General features: G+C 39.5%; 1 long non-coding RNA gene across 1 annotated transcript; it reads right to left on the bottom strand.

The window, feature by feature from the left end:
• Nucleotides 1-2,260: 2,260 nt before the first annotated feature.
• Nucleotides 2,261-18,250, bottom strand: LOC111773131 (uncharacterized). Its single transcript, XR_002807348.2, has 5 exons — nt 18,030-18,250; nt 16,189-16,374; nt 14,949-15,012; nt 7,680-7,870; nt 2,261-2,468 (listed from the first exon to the last, which is right to left on the bottom strand). It is a non-coding gene; the product is annotated as an uncharacterized lncRNA (long non-coding RNA).
• Between the last annotated feature and the right edge of the window lie 1,115 nt (nt 18,251-19,365).

Here is a 19,365-nt window from a genome sequence, read left to right as displayed (position 1 = left end):
ATGGGTGCCTGTTGCTGGTGCCCTTGGCGCTGACCCTGGGGTCATGGCCCCCAGCAGGCCAGGGGTCTGCAAAATGCCTGGATGCAGGGATGCACGAGGGAGGGGAGACGAGCAGGAGGTGAGGGTGCAGCTTTGGAGTCAGAGGACATAGCATTCCTTGGGGACACTTCCAGAGCCCCTGGTCCCAGGCCTCGCCCACCCGGACCCCTCCTTGGCTGCTGTCGGGGGGCACGTGACGAGCCCTGCTCTGAGGGCTGCATTCCCAGTCCCTCTAACCCGCCTGCCCAGGCTGGACACTGCTGTGTCCTCACGTCCCAGGTGACAAAGTGAAGCTCCCCAGGGCTAAAGGAGGATTGCAGACTCAGTTGCCTCCAGGGGTCAGGACCAGAGAGATTAGGGGAGGGCCTGGGCCAGGGGGAAGCTTAGGGAGCAGTGAGGACTGTCTCGAGCTGGGGACACAAGCTCCGTCCAGACAGCGGCTCCAGCTCAGCCCCGGAGAGTGTTGCCTTGAGGAACTGTCACGGGGCCAGATCTTCTCATTTTGTACCGAAAAAGCTAGATCCCTGGAATTTCATCTGTAATCTTCCAGTTATTAAATGTTAGAATTAACTATCAAAATCCATATTGGCCCTGGGACCCTGGGTTGAGGCTCTTGGTTTCAGATGCTTGGCCAGGGGTGGGTTCAGGAGCAGCTGCCCAAGGCCAGGTCCAGACTCTAGATGCTCTTCCTCTTTTTGCTTGAGGAAGATTGGCCCTGAGCTGACATCTGTGTATGTGGGACACCACCACAGCACAGCTTGATGAACGGTGCATAGGTCTGTATCAAGGATCCAAAACCATGAAGCCTGGGCTGCCAAAGTAGAGCATGGGAACCCAACCACTACACCACCAGGCTAGCCCCATAGTTAACATTTTTTAGCACAATTTTAATGCACCAATCAGAAAGAACCTTATACAAGGTGAGTCTAGCACTAAAAATTGTAAATTTAATAACATTGGGACATTTGCCAGAGTTCCTCAGATTTTGTATTAGATTTGATCTCTTTTTTTGTATTTCTTCACATTTAAAATTTATTAGCATAATCTAATGGCATTGCATCTTGATCACTTATATGCTTAGACATTCAATATTTTTGGTGACTGTGGGAATGTATATTAATGACTCAATACACTCCGAGTCCACTCAAGTAAGCAAAGCACCTCACTGAGCTGACAACAGTCCTTTCCTGGGCTCTCGATGCTGCTCTCACTCAGTTATACGCTGACCCTGGTCTCGTGGTGTCCACGGGCCACTGTTTGTTAGTTTAAGAAAATAAGAGTCTGCAGTAGATTGATTATACGCCCAAGTTTTTTTGCGATGCTAACAGCCCCTCTGGCTGTGCTTTCCCCATCCTTCCAAACGCGGAGGAGGGAGAGCACCCGAACTGCGCCGACGCAGCCCTCAAGGAGAGAATGTGTGCAGGACCCACAGACCTGCTCTCGGGCTCACGGATCCGCAAAGAATGGGTGCTCTGCCCTGAGCCACTGCTCACAGCACTGAAGTGCCTCTGCCTGCTTTTTTGTGTTGTGTTTGGTTTTTTCTTTTTTCCTTTTTTTCGTCCCAAATTCAAGGACAGAGAATAAGACCATGAAATCTCAAGTTCGCACAGAACATGAAGTTTTGAGTGGTAGAGAGACAACATTTGTTTTACTTAACTAGAGTGACATTTGAATTGAAAGCCATAAAACAGAGGAAACAAACCGTTTTCTCTGAAATCCCTGGCTAAAAAAATATGAGAAAGTTTACATAACAATCAATAATGTGAAAGCATTTGGGTTTCAGTGGCTTGTGCAGCAAAGGATAAATTTCCAGACCTTGCCCACAAGAACTCATTTCTTCAAAAATAATGATAACCAAAATTTGTCAAGTTGTGATGGTAGCTGAAAAAACTAACCCTTTTATGTTAAGATAACTTTTTTTTAAAGATTTTATTTTTTTTTCTTTTTCTCCCCAAAGCCCCCCCAGTACATAGCTGTGTATTTTTAGTTGTGGGTCCTTCTAGTTGTGGTATGTGGGACGCCACCTCAGCATGGCTTGATGAGTGGTGCCATGTCTGTGCCCAGGATTCGAACCGGCGAAACCCTGGGCCGCCAAAGCAGAGCGCATGAACTTAACCACTCAGCCACGGGGCCAGCCCCTTAAGATAACTTGAAATGTAAAAAATACTTCAGAAAAATACTTCTTCCATGTTTTTCACTTTTTCTGTTGTTTCCTACCCTCAAAAATTGATAACATTCATTTATTTGATCTTTGATCAAGTATTTTTTTCTCCCAAGTGGCTGTCAGATTAAAGAATCCATTCGTCACACATGTTCTGAGACTAACAGGAGATGCTCCAACCTTGAAGACTCCAGCTCCTCCAGAACGAGCTCACCTCTGGCGCAGCTGTTCATAGGAAGAACCACCACTGTCTGCACGGAACCCCGATCTGAAGCCAAGAAAGAGACAAGACGTTCCGATGTTTTTTTTTAAAGGAAAGAAAGACATTTAGCCATAAGACTACTGGCTTAGAATTTAGAATATTCCTTATGCAAATACTTAGTTATCAAAAATATATTGCATATATGGACCAATTAGCATTTGCAATACGCTGATTTCACTCCAAATCTTGTATGTTTAAATTGACATTATGTATAAGTCAAAAGGAACTAATGTGAATATTTTATATTTTGCGCATATTTGGTGTAGTCACTACTATGAAAGGAGAAAAATTGTCCAAATATCTTATGAAGTCAAAAGTTCTGTTTTTGAACCAAGTGGTGTGTATTTCCAAAATATTACTACAGAACTTTGTTTGGTCCTTAAGAATATTACTTACTCCCACAAATCAACATTATAAAATGACATTCCCATATTTTTGTTAACATAGTGATGTGATTATTTGAGAAAAAGATTACTAGGAATTAATTAATTTATTATTTTTTTGATGAGGAAGATTGGCCCTGGGCTAACATCTGTGCCAGTCTTCCTCTATTTTGTACGTGGGATGCCGCCTCAGTATGGCTTGATGAGTGGTGTGTAGGTCTGCGCTCGGGATCCAAACCCGTGAACCCCAGGCCACTAAAGTGGAGGGCACAAACTTAACCACTATGCCACTGGGCCGGCCTCACTAGAAATTAATTTTTATAATAATTGTATTATAAATCACTAGTACTAGAAATTGACATTTGATCTGTAACTGTAAGAGAGTTTAGACACAATAAAATGTTTCATTCACAATTCAAAATAATTTTCAAAGCCGCAACATTACTGTGGTTTTATTTCAGATGTGGACATCTATTCACAGAAGAATTCTGTTTTCACAATTTTCTTTATTACTTGCGAATGTTTCTTTGGATATTCTTAAAATATAGGGGAAAATTTGAAAATAGGTGGGCCAAATAAACTGAAGCAGAAAAAAAATTCACTTACATTTCCCAACTAGAGATTGCCAAAAACAGATGCTCAGATAAATATAATACATACAGAAAATGTTATTTATGAGTGATATTTTTAATTAAGATAATTTCATATGTCACGTAAGCATTTTCTAAGCATATAATTATACCACTCTACCAATCACATAAATTTTGTGTTTAAAAGAAACTACTTGAGGTTTAAGCAATGTGGAGTTAAAGCAAGTCTGTGAGTGATTTGATAAAGTAAAAATAGATTTCTCACCAAAATATGTTGTCTGTTAAAATAATTCATGAAGTGCATCATGACTATCAAGGCATTACTCTTTTAAAGTGTGAGCATGTAACTGTGAATTTGTAATTTGGAAAGGTGAATTGCCATCAACAAGCTGTAACATTTTTTAATTCTGTTACAAAATGTCAGTCAGAAGAGTTAACTTGAACCAAATTGTACAGGACTTTACAACTAGGAATCATTTAGTGATGAATACCACGAATCTTAAACTGCCCTCTATTCCACAGGCAAAGTTACTCTGATATAAAAGATCTCATTTCCTGTTTATATTTTACGAACCTAATTGAAAGACTCAAAATAATTCTTAATAAAAAATAAACTCAACTTTAAAATGTTACCAACTAAAAAATAAAAACCTACTAAATGACAATAAAAAAATATCTATACAGAAGAACAAGACTTAGAGATTTTGCCAGAGCAATCTCTGCATCTTGTAAGAGTACGGCATTTGAGCATCTGATCTTACAAGTTCCAAACTACACTCCATAACTTAAAATTCACTTGCTAAGCCACACTGAATAGCAATCCCAAAGCTGTGCAGGCTCTACGTGTAATTAAAAGATTTGAAATTTCTCTATTTCACTGATCAGTTTCCTTAGCATCAGCCATGGGAACAATTTGTGCTATTTTCTTGGAAGATAAGTAACGCAAGTATAAAGTGGAAATTAAAAAATATACGAGGATGCAGTGCAGAGCCGTGCCACAGTTGAAAGTGGATGAGTGCGGCTGGAGGCGTTCCCCAATTTCTGCTGACAATTCATCACAACGAGCAGTGGAAACTTCTGGGGGAATAGAGTATACCAACAAACCTGAAATAAAAGCCTTGAAGTGGTACCAGCAAGGCCAGGATTTGTGCAGCGTTGTGTGTGTGTGCGAAGGATACACACTTTGAGTTAGGTCATTTCATCAGAAAGGTCAGACTCTTTTCCCTTCTTAAAGAAGTCACAAGAGTTTTATGGCTCCTGCTGCAGCTTGTGAGGATGGCAGCCATTTTCCACGACAGCAATGACCTCCTCCCTGAGCAGACACCGTGTACAAGCACAGTCCAACACAAAGCCGCATGAGAGGGGATCTCCATTACAGAGGCTCCCGAAGGTGAAACCACCAGCTCTGACAAGAATTAATTAAGTATTCTCAAATGAGACCACTGGCTCCTTTTTCACCTAATGGTTGAACTTACTATGAGAGCAATATTTTACGTAAATCATCATTTCTTCTGAAAGAACCCACAGCAAAATACTCTATTCGTGCTATTTATAAAATTATTACAGAAAGAGCAGCTATAAAATGGGCTAATGAAGGGAGAGTGCAAAATGTGCTGTTCACTCATTTGCAATAAAAGCTAGAATACCATTTGCATCAATTGCTTGTCTTCTTATTTTAGTTATTTTTGGTTTTACTGTTGATGAGTGGCTTTCCATTTTAATTAATTAATTAATTAATTATGAGGAATATTGGCCCTGAGCGAACAACTCTGCCAATCTTCCTCTATTTCGTATGTGGGATGCCTCCACAGCATGGCTTGACCAGTGGTGCCAGGTCCGTGCCCAGGATCTGAACCTGTGAACCCCAGGCTGCTGAAGCAGAGCGCACGAATTTAACCACTACGCCACTGGGCCCGCCCCTCCATTTTATTTTAAGACAATTAAAGGTAAAAACATATTTTTCTACAAAATAAAACTGAATGTTAACTTATCTGAACCTCTTGCAAAAATACAAGTAAATTTCGGGGCTGGCCCCGTGGCTGAGCGGTTAAGTTCGCGCACTCCGCTGCAGGCGGCCCAGTGTTTCGTTGGTTCGAATCCTGGGCGCGGACATGACACTGCTCATCAAACCACGCTGAGGCAGCGTCCCACATGCCACAACTAGAAGGACCCACAACAAAGAATATACAACTATGTACCGGGGGGCTTTGGGGAGAAAAAGGAAAAAATAAAATCTTTAAAAAAAAAAAAAAAATGAAAAAAAAAAAAATACAAGTAAATTTAAGTATTGGTAATGTTTCTACCTGAAAATCAATTTTAAATAAAATCGTAGAAATGCAAGATCTTCATTGGAGAAACAAATATTTATTGGATGCTTACTATGTGCCTGGTTCTATGATAAAATGTATTATTTAAATCTGACTTTCAAGAAAATAAATATCCATTTTAATTCCTTTCCTTGTATTGGTGCCTTGTGAGCTAGCATTTCTACAGAGCCCTTCATTACAATGGTTCAGTTTTCATCAGTGTATCACAAATGAACATATTTGCTCTTATCAGAATTCCACATATTAAAGTTTTTATATGCATAAATGAGAATAGGAATTCAAATTTGTGCAATCAAATGTGAATGGAATAGCCTTAAATCCTTGTAGCATTGTGAATCATCACTACTAACAATTTATATTTTAGGTTTTATGAGACCTTAAACTTACGTAATCTGGGGGGGTTTTCTTTAAGTAAAACAACACAAAAATACAAAAACAGAATTGTTTGGGCCTTTCCCAAACAACTACAAATGAGGGACTCTAAATTTTACAGTAACTCCACCTCTGATAATTAGCCTAGTTTTCAAAAAAAAAGAAAAAGCTTCTCTACAACTGGGCAATAATACATTCTTTAAATTGAAGAATCTCTAATAATCCAGTGAAATCTTATCTACAATATCGAATCACTCAAGTTCCATTATCCAAGATCACTCTCTCACAGGTCAGCAAAAGGTTGGGAAATTTATTTTTTAATTGGATGCAGACACATCTACCTCCTATTTCTCTAATTTATTAGCCTTTCTTCTACAGCTACTGAGAATCCACTCAATCTTTTCTCACATTTCTCCAAGTTTACCTTTGTACCCTCCATACTCTCCTTCTCTGGTCTAAACATGAGCACACCTTAGGCAAAGTCAAAAGCAAACCATTTTGTCTGCCTTTCTCTGAACATCTGGTAATTTAGCGTCATCCCATTTAAAATGTAGGGCTCAGAATTACACATGCTTATGCACTTGTTTACCGCAATGCAAGACCTCACCGAGACGGGACTTTTTCAATAGTTCCAGCAGTTGATCCACAACTTAGGTCAGGATCTCCAGTACTTGGGGCCTCAGAAACAAACATCCCAACTCGAGTGCACACCATTTATGAGGCTCCACTCTGGAGCCTTAATTTGGTCCAATTTAATCACCATCAAGTCATATTATAAACCAATACTTAGTGGACAGATCAGCTGTCAAATGCGTAGGTGTTGTTTCAGTCAGTTGTGGCACTGGGAAAGAGCCAAGATTTATGGAACCACCCATGGCTGCTCCCAAAGGAGGCACATGTTAATGGGACAGTTTCTCTCAAAATGCAGTCATGGCAGACACCTATAGCTTTCTTTTCAAAACATATTCACAAATCCTTCAGTTTCCTATATGAGAAATACTCCTGAGGTGTTCTTGGGCTGTATCATTCGCTACTTAGTAAATAAGTAGACGGGGCTGCCTTCCATCCGTTGTCACTCATTGATTCTACAAGGAATTATTGAGGACCTTCAGTGTGTCGGGCAGTACATCCAGAATGGATGCAAAGACAAGTAGGCATAACACTCAAGAGTTCAGAGACTAGAGTTTATGGTTTTTTGAGTAATGTGTTCCCGTTAAAATGTTAGTCATCGCGAGATATATATTCCAGAATGTCCATAAAACTCTCAATTACTTATGTCTCCATAAAGCCATCTCTGTACCCTTTAGTTTGAAGGTGATTATAGCATAGTTATCAAATGTCTTCCTTTTAGGAGTAGTGAGAATGGCATTCCTGGAATGCACTCACAACTATAAATCCATTTTATTGTTCTGCAGAATTGAGATACTGCTTTTATTTTCTTGGGAAAAGCACCAGGCCTACAGTATAGTTACAGTGAAGCAGAGTATCTTCCTTTCTCCTTAAGCCTCAGTTTGCTTATGTGTAAAACGTAAACAATAATTATACCTTTTGTGATGGACATCTGTCATTAAGGCCAGAATCGCTTCCCCTTCTTCTGATAACAACACCTGAGGCATCATTTAGAAACAACATCTCTCTCACTCTCGGTCCACAGGGTTAAGGACTGGTGTCTCTCTCTTCCAACTCCAGGGAGATGCACAGGATTTAGGCGGGTCCAATAAGAGCATCCCTTTGCCCTGTGATTCATGCAGGAGAGACTCCATTAGAGAATAAACAACACAGAGGAAAGCAGAAGGGAAAGATGCTGAGATAAGTTCCTGACAACATCATTTTAACACAAATGCAGCTATGTCTGAGGCTGGCTCCTGGATTTCCCAGTTGAACACAAAAAAACCCGTTATTCTGTTTTAGCTAGTTTGAGTAAGGAGTGTGGTCACTTTCGGTTGAAAGAGTTCTAACTAATAACAACTAAATGAATAATACGTGGAAATTGCTTAGCATGATGGCTGGCACATAGCATACCCTCAGTAAGTGTAAGTCACTTTTTAGTTGTAGCCTGACCACTTACTAAGCTTTTGACTTTACTGGAGTCACCATTTCTTTCTGAATCTTAATTTTCTCGTCTGCGAGATACAGATAATAGGAATACTTAGAAGACATTAAATTAGCATGTGGTGTGAATCCAGCAAGACAGGCTTCCAAGCAATTTGTACAAAGTGAACCTATACACAAAGACAACACACTATGTTATCACTAACTCGCTTTAGTGATTTTATGTTTCTCTTGTTTCATTGAATCTTTAAAGAAAATTCCCCAGACAAGCTTCTTTCCTGGCCTATAGAGTTTATATATATATATATATATATATATATTTCCCAATATGGAGGAGCATAGCAACATTACCCTGGAACCTTTCCACCGTCTCCAGAGAGGAGAAGAGCTTGCATTCACAGCACAGTTAAGTGTCGGCTTCTCACTCAAGCGAGGGAGCACAGCTCACTCCCCAGAGGGCTTTCCAACAGTCATCTGTTTATCCACCTGCTGAGTCTTATGGAAACCACAGTCCTAGACGTTTTCCCTGGAAATTGCTCTGCCAAACTGCCTGCGTGCCCTGGGCTTCTGGCTGCCCGGGGGGTTGGAAGAGCTCTGCCTCCTATCTGACCTGGTCAGTCCCTTCCTCCTGGTGCTAACTCTAAAAATGTTCTGGGTTAATGCTCTGCAGTCACCTCCTTGAAATTCTTACTAATTTTGAACAAGGGACCCTGAATTTTCATTTTTCACCAGGCCTTGCAAATTATGTCACCAGCCCGATTCTGGGTGTTGGTAAAATAATGGCAATTCGTACCAGCCTTATTCAAATTAGTAAAGACAAACATACAGATCCCTACTCGACAATGTCCTCTACTCAACTGTTTCCTCCTTTTTCTCTGTCTTCATCACAGCCTCCCTAGATGTCAGCATAAACAACTCCATGCACGACTTCACAGGCAAATTACTGCAGGAAAATTCGTACTTGTGATCTATTAACTAAAATTAGTATTATAAAAGATAAAATCACTATATGTGTTAAATGATGAGTCTTCCTTTATTATAATTTTCTGAGCTAATTTGCTTATTAAAACACGGAAACAGAGGGCCAACCCCAGCAGCCTTTTGGTAAAGTTCAGCATGCTTCGCTTTGGCGGCCCAGGTTCCGTTCCCAGGTGTGAACCTACGTCATTCATCTATCAGTGGCCAGGGTGTGGTGGTGGCTCACATCAAAAATAGAGGAGGATTAGCAACAGGTGTTAGCACAGGGAAAATCTTTCTCAGCAAAAAAAACCCCACAAGAAAACAAAGAAACATATTTCAAATTCAAAGAAAGAATTGCAAAAGTTGTTTGGTAAATAAAAGCTTTATAGATACATGAGGGGTGACTAGCCGTCTTACATTGTTAGTTTCTATAATTAGATCTTACCAATTGGCTGCCTTATTTCACGTTAGTTAAAATACATATTTACAATAGATTTCTTTTTCTGTTGGGTTATCAGACTGCTGCTACATTCTTTTAACAGAATTTTTTTATTAGTGAATAAAACTGAATCATGAGTTTATAAAATCTTTCTTAGTAGTTTAGTGAATATGCTTTTAAGAGATGGCAATTCTATTCATGAATGGACCCCTGCTATCAAAAAAATAAAATATTTCTAAACTAGGTTAGTTAGCAGTTTCTCACATTTAGCCAAGCTTCCCATACAGTAACCCTTCAACAGGTAATTTAAATGTTGTGAGGTTGACCCCTTCAGCTTTAGCCCTTGGCTCACTCAGAGTCCCAGTTGGTCATCAGTTGCATCTCGAGTGCCTCTGTTTGAGGGGAGGCCCTTGGAAGGGCAGTATCAACAAATACTATCTATTCAGCATCTCCCAAAAGGTGATGATGTTAAAAAGTGTGTAGGGTCAATATAAATCTATATTTATAGATAGATAGTGGCTTAAGTCAAACAGGACTCTTTGCTCTTTGCTGCAGAACCTTTCAGAATTGTTAAAATGCTTATCTGCATTGTAAGAAAAATATAGTATTCAGCGACTTTAAAGTTTACTCGTTGATACCATTAACCTTATTTGACTCCTAAGCACCTACCATCCATGGTTTTTTTTTTTTTTTTTGAGGAAGATCAGCCCTGAGCTAACATCTGCTGCCAATCCTCCTCTTTTTGCAGAAGAAGACTGGCCCTGAGCTAACATCCATGCCCATCTTCCTCTATTTTATATGTGGGACGTCTACCACAGCATGGCTTGCCAAGCTGTGCCATGTCTGCACCGGGGTTCCAAACTGGCGAATCCCAGGCTGCCAAAGTGGAACATGTGCACTTAAACACTGTGCCACCAGGTGGGCCCCATCCATGTTTTTTTAGAGACAAAGTTCCATTATACAAGTATTTTTTCAAAGTGTTGTGTTCAGACCACCTCTCTCAAAGTCCCCTAGGGAATTTACTAAAATTTAGATATTGGTTCCCATGTGGTCCCATGAGACCAGAGACATAATTTTTAGAAGTGCTAATTTTAAATAAGCTTTATGGAAGAAAATATATATATGCTCAAACATTTGAGAATCACAGAAGATGAATAATACAATTCATTCTAGCCTATTTCATTTCTTGGTAGTTGTCTGTATTTGTCAAGGAATAAGCTACTAAATTAGTTTTTCTATATATATCTGTTAATTTTTAATCTTATTTAGGTCTAAATTTAGCTAAAATAACATTTTCTACTAATATATAAAATTAATGACGTATTTGGAATGTACTAAAATACTCTGGGAGAGTCCCTAAGCAAAATTATAATAAAAAGTCTCACATATTTTGAAAATAAAAGTGTATGTATGTGGTTTGTGAGTAAAAGTGTATACACGCATATATATATAAAGATGTGTGTATTTTAAAAAGTGCATATATATTAAATTACAAAAAATCCACTTAACCTGCAAATATTAAAATAATGACAAAACCTAGAGGTCTCATTGCCGATATAAGGAAGTGGGTGTTTTCGAACACTTTTGGTAGAAATGCAATCAGAAAAATCTTTCTGGAGGGCCACATGGCAGTTGGCCATGATGGAGTAACTGATAAGAGAACAGCGGTCCTGCAGGAAACAACTATAAAACTGGACAAACCGTAGGAGGCAATTCTTTCTAGGTGATGGATAACAGACAGCACAAGACTGACAGAAGGGAAAGTCACAAGGTAATCTTCGTGATTACTTCACTTTCTGCCTGGGAACAATTTCCCAAGAGAGGTGCAGAGAGCTGGTGTCCAAGTAGGGCATGGTGGTCCCACTAAGATGAAGAGGCAGATATGAGAATTTGGGGCAGCTGAAGCAAATAAATTCTGTGGCACATGATATCAGAGAGAGGGAGCTGCCCAGAAGATGAGTTCCAGAAGTCCATACAGAAATCCCCTGTGAGTTTGTGGCTGATTCCTGGGCTATAAATTTGCAGGATGAGACCACTGTAGGCTTAACAGATTGCAGCTGCTATGGGGAGAATGGAACAGATAAATGATAGTTTCAGCGGTTCTGAAGAAGAGCAATGCTGGGTTAAGTTGGAGTTCTGGCCTTATCAGAGTAGACAGATCTCATTAACACCTTGTCAAAACTTCTGGCATCCAGCTGATGAATGAAAGGCTGAGCCTACGAGAGTAAGTGCCACATTCTAGAGTAAGACCTACTTCAGGCCTGCCCTAACAAAACTTATATCGAAGACCTAATAATAAATACAAGGGAGAGAGTCTGAAGTTTGAGTCCCTCTAAGTTAGAGTGACTTACCTTGAGCACAAAAATTTTAACAGAGTTGCAACAAGTCTAAACAAATTCAAGGTGATCAGCTATAACAAGAATTAACACTCTTCAGGAGAAGATAACAGAATGTAAGTCCAAGGTATTGTCTATAACGTCCAGTATTCAACAACAACAATAATTATTATATATGAAGAGAGAGAGAATATGAATGAGTGTGTGGTCAATAGCCAAGAAGGAAAGAAGTTAAGATTATCCAGATATTAGACTCAGCAAATAACAACTTTAAAGCAGCTGTCATAGCTATTGCATGTATGTTCAAAAAATTAAAAGAAAATTCAGAAATGAAAGGAAGATATGGTCTTGATAGTGAACAGACAGAAAAACTCAGCAAATAAATAAAGTATAAAAAAGTCAAATGGATATTTTAGAACTAAAGTACAACAACTGAAATAAAGATTAACTCCATGGATTTTAATAGCAGATTGGGGTTGAAAGAATAAAGAGTCAATGAACTTGAAGTCAGATCAATAGAAATTATCCAGTTACAAGAACACCGAGAAAAAATGATTGAAGAAAGTGAGCAGTCTTTTAGGCATGTGACATTATCAAATAGTCTAATATATGTGTAATTATTACAAAGGAGAATGAGGAGAGATTGGAGAAGGATAAAAATAAGGAGCGACTGGGGAAGAAAAAAATATATAAGAAATAAGGGCTGAAGATTTTCCAAATTTGATGAAAAATATTATGTTGTAGATCTAGGAATTTGGTGAGGCCCAAGCTGAGCAGATATGAAAAGAGTCACTCTAGGCACATTATATTTAAACTGCTGAAAACAAAAGTTATAGGAAAAAAGTTTGAAAGCAGCCAGAGAAAGAAGATATTGTCATGAGAACAAGAAATATAATAATTGCTGAATTTTCACTAGAAACAATGGCGGTCAGAAGATAATGGAATGACATTTTTTTTTAAATGAAAGAAAGAGAAAAGAGCTAACCCAGAATTCTATACCCAGTGAAAATATTCTTTTAAAAATGAAAACAAAATCAATCATCTTTTAGATAAATAAAAACTGGGAAAATTTGTTGCCTGAAGATCTTCTGCATTTAAAGAAATGCCAAAGGATGTCTTTTAGTCTGAAGGGAAACAATACAAGATGGAAACTCAGGTTTATGGGAAGAATAAAGAGAATCAGACACGGTGCTCTTTCTATCAGGCTGATGGGCTTGCAGGCACGTTCTGGAACTGTTGCAGCTGTTTGCAAACACGAGACAAGTTGACTAAGGGCAAAGCCCATCCCTGCTCCCTGCTAAGGAGGATGGAGCCAGAGACTCCAGAGAAAGAAGCTGACGACCCAGTCAAACCACATCTGAAACCACGCACCACTGGGTTTTCCAGTTTTGCAAACCAATGCATCTTTAAGAAAAAAGAAACAAACAATGGCATTTCTGGGAATCTTAACTGATAGTAAATAAAACATCCCCTCTGCCAGAAAAAAAAGGCAGCAGAGCAATTTGTGACATCTTACAGAGTGAACAAACAATCAGTATGTAAGCACAACCCCTCTCTGTGGGCAGGGGATCACATTCTACTTTTAATGCAGGCCATTTATCTCCTATCTGCACCTCTACATTTCAAAAGTCTTTTTTAAAAAATTCCTTTGGTGGAAAAGCCTGTCCTGACTTGAGCTAAATTGGTCACAAAACCTGACCTGCACTTACTTGAGGCTATTTATGGTCTTTATTTACTGCACTTGGTTTGCAGATTTCTGTGTTTCCCTGCAGAAATAGCACTGTGAATTTCAGGGATGTGACCAAGGTTTTGTGAGCCATTTTACCTAACATACGTGTGGGCATTACTTTTTCCTATTCAAAGGCTTCTGCATCCTGAAACACATTTGTTTTCACATACGGGAATAAAAAGTGGGATTGCTTTTCTTTCTTTTTTTGTTCATCTCTTCTCTAGAGTTTTTAAAAAATCGTATGTAACTTGAGCAACAAGAAGTAGTAATTTAAGAGATATAAGTAAGTGAAGCTATAAATTGACATCATGTTCCAGTTATAACTAAAATGATAAAGTAGAATGTAATATGCACAAGCAGACCTCCTAAAGTGACTAACTCAGGAGGCTGCTGTTGAGTCCGCCTAACAGCAGTTACGCTGGAAAGGACACAACCAATTAGCAGTGTTCCCCCACATGCTGAACACTCGGTATGTGCGTAACTGTGCTCTGTGACGGTTCTTTCTGCAGTCAGCTCTCAGGAGTAAATGACTATTGCTCATTAACAGCCCAGTTCACGGCAGTTCCTATACCATCACTGAAAAAGACAATACAGCCACTCCCCAAACCTGCAATAATGTTCTCTACTTCCATCTTACCCATTCTGGTTTTACACTTGCAAGTGGTGTAAACCTGAGCAAAGCTGCTCCTGGGGTCCTTTTTGTTTCTCTATAAAATGTGGAGACAGCGTTTGCCTTCCATAACCGACCAGGCTGTTCAAGATGAAAGGAGAGAGCCTGCGCCAACCTTCCTCGTAAACTCTTCAGAGAGGATAATTTTACTCGCCAGGGTCGGAAATTGTCCTTCCTTATGCCCACTCTTTGCCTGGCACATAAATTATTTACTATGCTTATATACCAGTGTCTTACTTATATCTGTAACTTCCAAACAAAAGAAATGCCTCCCATATATTACCAGCAGATTCATCTAGGATCTGTCATTAAAGTTTTTTCTCCCCACTTTTCCTAATAGAGTGTGTACTCAAATTTAGGTAATACTGTGTAATATTTATACACCTCCAGTTCATTGCCTGTTTCCTCCCACAAGAATATGACTCTGTGAAAGGAAAGACCACTGTGTGTGCCGTTGACCACTTATGTCTCGTGAATAGAGTAGTATCAGGATTCATAATAGGAATTCAAAACTATTTATGAATGCATATATATACTTATACACCCAAATATACATTTATATTCATAGATATGTATGCTCAATTTCAATAAATATTTATCTACTATATATGCACACGTGTATACATACCTGTTGAATGCTTACTAATTCCTAGGCTGTACGTTCAGGGTTTTACTTGTCTCATCTCTTTAATCTGTAGAATAAAGTCCATAAAGTAGGTATGTTTAAGGAAAGCAGACTTGGAGCTGTTATATAATTTGCTCAAGGTTATAAAACTGATAAGTGATAGAGGGCAGGATTTAAACCTAGGTCCTTTGAATGTCCAAGCATGCTCCCTAATTCTTACCTTAGAATTCATCCCAAAACAACTTTTTATAACTACTCTAACACGTTATTCTGTATTTAACAAGGTTTGGGGAAAATCTCAAGCAAAATTAGAGCTGGTTGTTACGAGGAAAGTCTCTGGAAATTTTAATTTGCCATATCACACTGCATATGTACGTCTAGAATTTTATAGGTAAACACACACATGCTTGTATCCATCCTGCTGTGGAAAGTTCTGGAGCTGGAGTTCTATATTTAGATAGGTTAATTGAAAAGTAGACTTCTGGGGCAAAGTTGAAAGAGAAGTCAAGGTCAACGATTTTACTAAACTGGCAATTATACAAGGAGCGACTGAATTATAAGTTTTGATTTAGTTGCGGCTTACCAAAAAATCAGAAAAGACCAAAATGTGCCATTTTAAACATTTCACTTAATTATTTATTCAACTAATGTGTCTGTCTTCATGAAAAATATCTGCTGTATCTAATGTATCAAAAATGTATCTAATAAGTTTGCAATATAATAAGTTTGTTTATTTTGATTCTAGAAGCTAATTTTCTCTGTGAGGGTTAAAAAATATAATCTAGTATTAGAGCAAGCGATAACCCATCAACATACAGATTATTATAGTTATTTCCTGGTGATATAGCTAACGAATACTCAAATAGAGTCTCAGGAATCACTGAAATTAATGTTTTAGGAATTTGTAATTACTAAAATTTACACATCACGTGTTAGTGTCCCTGACTGCATTATGTTGTGAATCTTTTATTTACATTTCAATTTCAAACAAATAGACTTACTTTGCATAATGCAGATGTACATTCTATGTAAGGTTTTCCTGATCCTACACAGGATGCAACAATTAAATTTCCAAAGATGCAAACCTGGGACTAACTCTTTCTAATTAACCCTGCATTGTTTCGGGGAAGAATTACTCCTGTCAGATTAATGAATTTTATGGTCACTACTTAACCTATTTGCCTGCACCTTTTTTATCATAAGATAGGCTGTTCTGCACAGGTTTTCAAAGTTTAAGCCTCACATAGAAACCAGCCTGGAACATCTTCCTGCGTTTCTGGACGCTCGAGTGAAGAAAGCAGCGTTCCCGTCTTCATCTGGTCAGCTCTCAACCCACCGTTTGCTTGCCCACGTGAATTCTTTCTACTTCCGCCTGTTCTTCTCACTCTTTCCCCCTGGAATGGTTACTCTCCTCTCAAACTTGACGGGTCTGTAAGAAGACAGGACCACGAGGAAAGCAGTGTCTTACAGGGACACTGAGACCTAACTGTGCCATGTCTGACAATCTTGACCACTGCTCTTCCCTGTCTGCTGCTCTCTTTTCTCAAGGCCACCAGGATACTCCTTCCCTTTATGCTCCTGTTACTTTCACGATCACTCCTCCATCATCTTGGCAAATACTCTTGATTTTCCTACCCCTTACCTGAGCACCCCAGAGCCAAATCCATATCTACATGGTCTCCTAGAGTGACCTCAAGGATTGTCATGGACTCAGCTAACACCTACACTGCTAATGACTGTCATACCTACATCTCTAGCATAGCCCTCTCTGCTGAAGTGTATCTACAATAACACCCACATTTACTTATCACCTGGATGGTCTGCCAATCTTTAACTCAGTGTGAGACAGACCTGGGTTGGAATTTAATTATGTACTATTCCAAACAGCTTCACAAATCTGTGTCGGTGTCGCAATCCAATGTACACATCAGGATAGATGTGGAGAGGGCTGATGGCCACTCTGAGTTTATTATAACCAGCGTTTCAATATATACATAGCTTACAGCTGTTAAACATACACAGGTGTTCTGGATGAAGTAATTAGCGAATGCCAAGAATTCTTAGTGATTTCTCAAGAAGCCCTCCCTTGGCCTCTGTTTTGATATTATCATGTTATTGCTGTGCTCCTGTATTTTTATCTTGGAGCAGGCAAGGTCTCTTAGGCAAAGGTCCCTCCTGCTCCCGATATCAATACTGTTTCTCCATCTGTGCCCCCCGGGGGGCCGCCACCTGGCTTAGGTTGCCCCCCCCCCACCGGGGGTCTTACCCGTCATTGGCTAACCGGCCTTCTCACTTCCGGGTCACAGTTTGTTGGCAAGCTTTTTCCAGTGATTATTAACCCTTCCTGTGTCAGGGGCAGCTACACTAAGCAAGCCATTTAACCTCTCAAACCTCAGTTTACAAAACTGTGAAATGAGGATAATGATTCTCTCTCATTGGGTTGCCTCGAGTTTCTAAGGAGATGACGTCTCTTAGGTGAGAAATTCAGTCTCTGATGCACAACAGGTGATAGGAAAGGACAGGTGTGCCATTCAAAAAGGAATTCATTCCTCTCCAAATCTGCTTGCTGACTCTATGTTCCCTTGACCAGTGAATGGTACTTCTTTCCACCTATTTGCCAAGCCACAAATCTACAAAACACTCTAGACATTTTTCACCCTCCAACCTTTTCCAAATCAACTTGTTATCATCAAGTCCTTTCCTCTTCCTAAATATCTCTCGAACTTGATAACCCCTCTCAACCTCTGACTTCTAACCCCTGTCTTAATCTAGGCTCTCATTATTTCTTGCCTCTAACAACCAAAAAGTCTCCTAACTGGCCTTCTTTTCTGTCTGTATTGTATCCTCCACATCATTGCCAAAGTGCTGGATCTACAATGTACATGGGCAGTGGCTGACTCACCCTAAGGGGACCCCTCATGAGTCCCACCCTTATATAACTTCCCGTGAGTGCAGGTGGAACGTAACGTGTGACTTGCTTCTAACCAACAGAATAATGCAGAGATGATGGAGTGTCAGTCCCATGACTATGCCACATTGTATGAGACACCATTTTATCAGCTTGAAGGGAGAGATTCTGCTCACCTTGAAGGAGTGAAAAACCATATACTGAATGGCCATTGAAGAGATGCATGTGGCAGGGAACCTCAGTGGCCTCGTTCCTGCATCAGAACTTAATTTTTCCAAATGATGTCAGTTTGGAAGAGACCTTGAACTCCAGAAAGGAATGCAGTCTGGCTCACACTCTGATTGCAGCCCCATGAGACCTTGAGCGGAGAGCCCAGCTATGAGTTCATCTACAAAAACTGTGAGATAGATAACAAACATGAGTAGTTTTAAGGCGCTAATTTTGTGGTAATTTGATATGCAGCAATAGAAAACTATCTCCAAAGCGTATCAGCCATCACTCCCTTCCTGGACACTACAGATCCTTATGTTATAAACCATAATGCACTGCTCTCCACGACGAGTTTACAGTGCTCTTTCCCCCGATAGCTCCTTGAGTAATTCTCTTACTCTTCCAAATCTGCACTGATCAACTTTAACCCTCTCTATGAGGCAAGTCCTGACCACAAATCTCCTTTCACTGGCTTTGCCTTTTTTTTCATAGCACTTATCAACTTCAAACAGGTTATATGATTTTCTTCTTTATTACGGTCATTTTCTCTTCCAGTAGAATGTAAGCTCCTCCAGGGCAGAGCTCTTAGTGTCTTTGGTTCACTGATGTATCCCAAGCACCTGTCAGATGCCTGCCACATAATAGATGCTCAATAATATTGACTGACTTGGATCGAATTGCCTCCTCCATTGGGCCACAAGCTCCTTAAAGGAAAGTGCTTGTCGCTATTCTTCTTTATACATCATAAGCCCTGACATGCAACAGGCTCAGTAATTTCTACTGAGTGAATAAATAACATCGTTGTAATGTTTTACTATGTTCATCTCTACTCGTTGAGAAAGAGCTATAGAACATAGCATGCTATCTTTTTGCATCAGTCTGTAAGGGCTTTGCTAGAGTTTTAAAACATCAAAATTGGTTATTCTTTATTTTAGAAATTCTGAAGAGGAAAATCAAATAGTTTTATTCCAGTTTTTCAATTAAGCTAGAATACAAAACCCAGTTGTATTAATTTCTGTATTGCTGCTAGAACAAATTATCACCAATTTTGTGGAAAGGTCTTCTGCTTTCAAGAAGTCACGTGATTAGATTGGGCGCACCCAGACGATTCAGGAAAATCTCCTCCTCTCCAAATCTATAACATTAATCATATCTGCAAAGCTCCTCTGCCCTGTAAGGTGACATATCCACTGGTTCTGAGGGTTAGGACATAATCGTTCTATCTACATCGTCAGTGGAAGAGGAAAATCAGCATACAGCTAAGTGAAACATGCATGGCTCCATGCCACAGACTCACCTCCG

This window comes from Equus caballus, chromosome 4, assembly GCF_041296265.1.
Source record: "Equus caballus isolate H_3958 breed thoroughbred chromosome 4, TB-T2T, whole genome shotgun sequence".
Lineage (NCBI taxonomy): Eukaryota > Metazoa > Chordata > Mammalia > Perissodactyla > Equidae > Equus > Equus caballus.
The sequence above is the reverse complement of the archived record's forward strand: the minus strand, read 5'-3'. Positions and strand labels throughout refer to the sequence as shown.